Raw genomic sequence first — 6,000 nt, forward strand, 5'->3', positions numbered from 1 at the left:
GGTTCGATGACGGTTTGGATGTACCGTGCACTATTCAGTGTCCCCTCGACGATCACCAGTGGTGTACGGCCAGTGTAGGAGATCGCTCCCCACACCATGATGCCGGGTGTTGGCCCTGTGTGCCTCGGTCGTATGCAGTCCTGATTGTGGCGCTCACCTGCACGGCGCCAAACACGCATACGACCATCATTGGCACCAAGGCAGAAGCGACTCTCATCGCTGAAGACGACACGTCTCCATTCGTCCCTCCATTCACGCCTGTCGCGACACCACTGGAGGCGGGCTGCACGATGTTGGGGCGTGAGCGGAAGACGGCCTAACGGTGTGCGCGACCGTAGCCCAGCTTCATGGAGACGGTTGCGAATGGTCCTCGCCGATACCCCAGGAGCAACAGTGTCCCTAATTTGCTGGGAAGTGGCGGTGCGGTCCCCTACGGCACTGCGTAGGATCCTACGGTCTTGGCGTGCATCCGTGCGTCGCTGCGGTCCGGTCCCAGGTCGACGGGCACGTGCACCTTCCGCCGACCACTGGCGACAACATCGATGTACTGTGGAGACCTCACGCCCCACGTGTTGAGCAATTCGGCGGTACGTCCACCCGGCCTCCCGCATGCCCACTATACGCCCTCGCTCAAAGTCCGTCAACTGCACATACGGTTCACGTCCACGCTGTCGCGGCATGCTAACAGTGTTAAAGACTGCGATGGAGCTCCGTATGCCACGGCAAACTGGCTGACACTGACGGCGGCGGTGCACAAATGCTGCGCAGCTAGCGCCATTCGACGGCCAACACCGCGGTTCCTGGTGTGTCCGCTGTGCCATGCGTGTGATCATTGCTTGTACAGCGCTCTCGCAGTGTCCGGAGCAAGTATGGTGGGTCTGTCACACCGGTGTCAATGTGTTCTTTTTTCCATTTCCAGGAGTGTATATGTACCTACGAAGTGATTTTTTTCATTGCTGCGGGTGTGATTACCCTTATCTAGAATTTCAATACAATAATAATACACAAACAACTGTAGTATGGATTACCTTTATTTCTGTAAAAATTATACGTTTAATTTACTGCTGCCCGTTTTAAAACGTGTTTACGTATGTACAGGATGCAGAACAAAAACCCGGTAACATGGTCATTTTATGGAAGAGGGCCACAAGTCGGAAATGCATTACTGTTCAGATACGACCACAAAGCTGCGGCCAATACCTGCTATATTAAGAAGCGCAGTTACTCCTTAACTTATCTCAAAGATAAGATGAACACTAAATGTTAGACAGACATTAATTTTCTAACTGTACCTTGTTTCGTTAGACGCGATTTTTCTGTGGTGTCCCTGCTCCAAATATATTGTGTCAATTGCTATAGATTTTCCGTAATAATATTAACTTTTTTAGACGGCCGGAGTGGCCGAGTGGTTTCAGGCGCTACAGTCTGGAACCGCGCGACCGCTACGGTCGCAGGTTCGAATCCGGCGTCGGGCTTGGATGTGTGTGATGTCCTTAGGTTAGTAAGGTTTAAGTAGTTCTAAGTGTTACGGGACTGATGACCTCAGAAGTTAAGGCCCATAGTGCTCAGAGCCATTCGAAACATTTTTTTTTCCAGATAATAAGGTTTCTTACTGAAACAGTTGTCCAGTAGATAAATCGATAACTGGAGTGTTGCTTGCGTTGTTTCAATAACGAAGTGTAAAGGCCATATGTTCAATTGTTGCTAATTTACTGACAGCCTGAATGAACTTCTGTTGTAACAGCCGTCAAGTAATTTTAACCCGTTAAGTGCCACTGGTAAAAATAAGTACCACGGGCCTTAAATGCTATATATTATTTTAGTTACTACAGGTAATCCATTTTATTGGTATTCACAATAGTATCTCTCACGCGTATGAATACCGTTTGTATGTTTATAAGTCGGTAGGCTTGAAATATTAACGAACACAAAGGAACTGGTATAGGCATGCGTATTCAAATACAGAGATATATAAACAGGCAGAATACGGCGCTGCGGTCGGCGACGCCTATATGACAACAAGCGTCTGGCGCACTTGTTAAATCGGTTACTGCTGCGGCAATGGCAGGTTCTCAAGGTTTAAGTGAGTTTAAAAGTGGTGTTACAATCGACGCATGAGCGATGGCACACAGCATCTCCGAGGTAGCGATGAAATAGGTTGGTTGGTTGGTTTGTGGGATTGAAGGGACCAGACTGCTAGGGCCATCGGTCCCGATGAAATGTGGATTTTCCCGTACTACCGTTTCACGAGTGTGCTGTGAATATCAGAAATCCGGTAAAATAGCAAATCTCCGACATCGCTGAGGCCGGAAAAAGATCCTGCAAAGGCTGGACCAACAACTACTGAAGAGAATCGTTCAACTTGACAGATGTGTAACCCTTCCCTAAACTGCTGCAGGTTTCAATGCTGGGCCATCAACAAGTGTCAGCGTGCGAACCATTCAATGAAACATCATCTATATGGGCTTTCTCAGCCAAAGGTCCTTGATAACTGTACGACACAAAGATTTACGCCTCACCTGGGCCCGTCAACACCGATATAGGGCTGTTGATGACTGAAAACATGTTGCTGGTCGAACTAGTCTCGTTTCAAATTGTATCCAGCGGATGGACGTGTACGGGTATGGAAACAAACTCACGAATCCATGGACGCTGCATGTCAGCAGGGGACTTTTCAAGCGGGCGAAGGCTTTGTAATGGTGTGGAGCGTTTACAATTGGAGTGATATGGGACCCTTGATACTTCTAGATACGACTCTGACAGATGACACGTACGTAAGCATCCTGTCTGATCACCTGCATCCATGTCCATTGTGCATTCCGACGAACTTGGGTAATTCGAGCAGGACAGCACGACACACCACTCGCCCAGAATTGCTACAGAGTGGCTCTAGCAACTCTCTTTTCAATTTAAATGCTTCTGCTGGCGACCAAAATCCCTAGACGTGAACATTATTGAGCATATCTGGGATGCCTTGCAACGTGCTGTTCAGAAGAGATCTCCACGCCCTCGTCCTCTTACGAATTTATGGACAGCCCTGCAGGATTCAAGGTGTCAGTTCGTTCCAGCACAACTTCAGACATTAGTCGAGTACATTCCACGTTGTGTTGCGGCACTTCAACGTGCTCGCGGGGGCCCTACACGATATTAGGCAGGTGTACCAGTTTATTTGGCTCTTCGGTGAACATTCAGCTAGTACTTGTAGCCTGTGGACTCACTCTTCTAACATCTTCTGATATAGACGACGGTAAGTGTAATTCACAGCAACATTTCCAACATTGTGAAGTACAAAATCAGTACGGGAGTCGTACGTAAGCGTACTTACAGCTAGTTTTCTTCCTCGCTGTACGTGGAAGCAAATAGACTGTCATGGTTCAAATGGCTCTGAGCACTATGGGACTTAACATCTGAGGTCATCAGTCCCCTAGAACTTAGAACTACTTAAACCTAACTAACCTAGGGACATCACACACACCCATGCCCGAGGCAGGATTTGAACCTGCGACCGTAGCAGTCCCGCGGTTCCGGACAGACTGTCATGAATTCAGTTTCTAGTTACGTTATTGATTGTCTCTACCGTTTCAAAGACTACTTCAGTAGATGTTGGTCTTCCGGCTAACACTATATCAAGTGGAGAATGGCGTGAAACACCTAGTACACATTCAACAGGTAGCGCAGCAGATTGTTTGGTTGTGCTTGAGGAAGCATTTTGTGAAAATAGTGGAACTCACTCTTAGACTTCAGCGGCCTCAAGTGGTGATTTATAAGCATGGTCTAAAGTTGTTTGTGAACTCCTCTCCTTTGGGATATATGTTGCTCCTGAAGACATATGTGTACTAACAGAAGTTTAAATTCATGATTTCCTGAGCATGTTTTCAGACTTACCAGTGAAACTAGCATGTATGATTTTGTGTTTCTGATTCATTGGTATGAATATTTACCACCTCATACCTAATGGTGTACTTGGAAATGCGTAATAAATTGAGCAACAGATGTTGGTCTTCCGGCTAACACTATATCAAGTGTAGAATGGCGTGAAACACCTAGTACACATTCAACAGGTGGCGCAGCAGATTGTTTGGTTGTGCTTGAGGAAGCATTTTGTGAAAATAGTGGAACTGACTCTGAGACTTCAGCGACCTCAAGTGGTGATTTATAAGCATGGTCTAAAGTTGTTTGTGAACTCCTCTCCTTTGGGATATATGTTCCTCCTGAAGACGTATGTGTACTAACAGAAGTTTAAATTTATGATTTCCTGAGCATGTTTTCAGACTTACCAGTGAAACTAGCATGTATGATTTTGTGTTTCCGATTCATTGGTATGAATATTTACCACCTCATACCTAATGGTGTACTTGGAAATGCGCAATAAATTGAGCAATGTTACCGACTGCTATCCGCAAACTGTGCATACCGATATGTATTTCATTGTTCTGTTGTCTAGGTCATTTTGACACTTAAAGGCTACTAACGCACTGGTGAAAATTGAAGGAGAAGCTAAATTTTAGACACTCGTATCCCGAAATATAATTCTTACCCAAGAACCCACGCTAGGTTGTCTCTGTGCAACGATTTCCTCCTTTAATGAGTCGCCGCTGGAACACTGTATAGGACGTGTGGAAGAAAAAGGTTAATTTACATAAAAGTAGAGTTTGTGAAGCGGTTTCTCACAACATCACGTGCAACTGGCACGTGAAGCTGTCTCACGAGATTTAAAACACACACACACACACACACTTCTCGTTGTTGGTATTAATTAACTGAACATAGTTGCAGTCGGCAAGGATAAGTGACTAGAAGTAAAGAACAGCACAATCAGTTCAAGCTTACACATAACTTTATTGGACAACGAATTAACGAAAATGTGAGCTGCCCCACTTAATTACGTAACGAATAGCGCGAAACTGTTTTAGACATTACACAGTTAAACAACGGTTTCACAAAAATCTTCTTTGTATATCTCAGGCACTAACAAGAGAACATTCCAAAGTATTAATGAAAAATCTTGAGAAAAACTTGGCGGGTGTGTAGAGGGGCAAACCCCTGAATGTAAATTGGCAATTAGCTTTGGAGGAATTTCTTTGAAACGAATATACATGAAATTTTTTTCTTATATTAAAGCTGATATGTAATTAACTCACTTGAAAAGTGTGTAATCGAATTTTGTATAATCTGAAATTTTGTAAAGTACTCCACTACCACTAAATAATATTGAAAAATGACGACTTTTCTTACAATATAAATTAAGGAAACTTTCAAGTTACATACATTCATGTGTAATAAAGCTGATTTCTGAAACGCCATTTTTGGAAAATAAGCTACACACCATGCTCTGTCAGAGTATTTTCAACATACCTAATTAAAATAGCTAAACATTCCTTATTAGTCTAGTTATTTATTTTACTTATATTTGTTTTACTTTAAACTGTTATTTTACGTTTTACACTTTTTTTTGTTTACCGTTTCATATATATATAGGCCTATTTTGTTAATCAAAAATAATAAATAGCACATTGTCATGATATAAAATCAAAACAAGAATGATAACCTGTAAATAAATAATTAAAACATAATGTTTCCTTACACAATGCGCATAAGATGCACAAAATTTCTTCACAGAATATATACGACAGCGAACATAATATAAAAGAAAATTCAGCAGGATTTTAAATTGTCAAAGGTGATCCTCTAAATATACTAATTTCTATCAGGCATATTTCGGTATGTTGGTAGGCCGTGGCGAAAAAAAAATTGATTATATAATAGTGACTGCAGCTTAATTGTATCGTTTCGTAAGTGTAGATTGACATCAAAATCATTCAGCAGGACTAAATCTGATTATCTTCTCTCAAGGTTCTTCCAGCGTCGAAAGCAGTATATGAACCACGTCTCCGCCGGTGCCGTCGAGTTCTTTGTTGTCACCAGATGTACCATGTAATCAGTTGCCACTGCACTACATTTTAGTGAACTAAGGCAGATTTAAAATGTAACTTACCCAAT

Source organism: Schistocerca nitens, chromosome 7 (assembly GCF_023898315.1).
Source record: "Schistocerca nitens isolate TAMUIC-IGC-003100 chromosome 7, iqSchNite1.1, whole genome shotgun sequence".
Lineage (NCBI taxonomy): Eukaryota > Metazoa > Arthropoda > Insecta > Orthoptera > Acrididae > Schistocerca > Schistocerca nitens.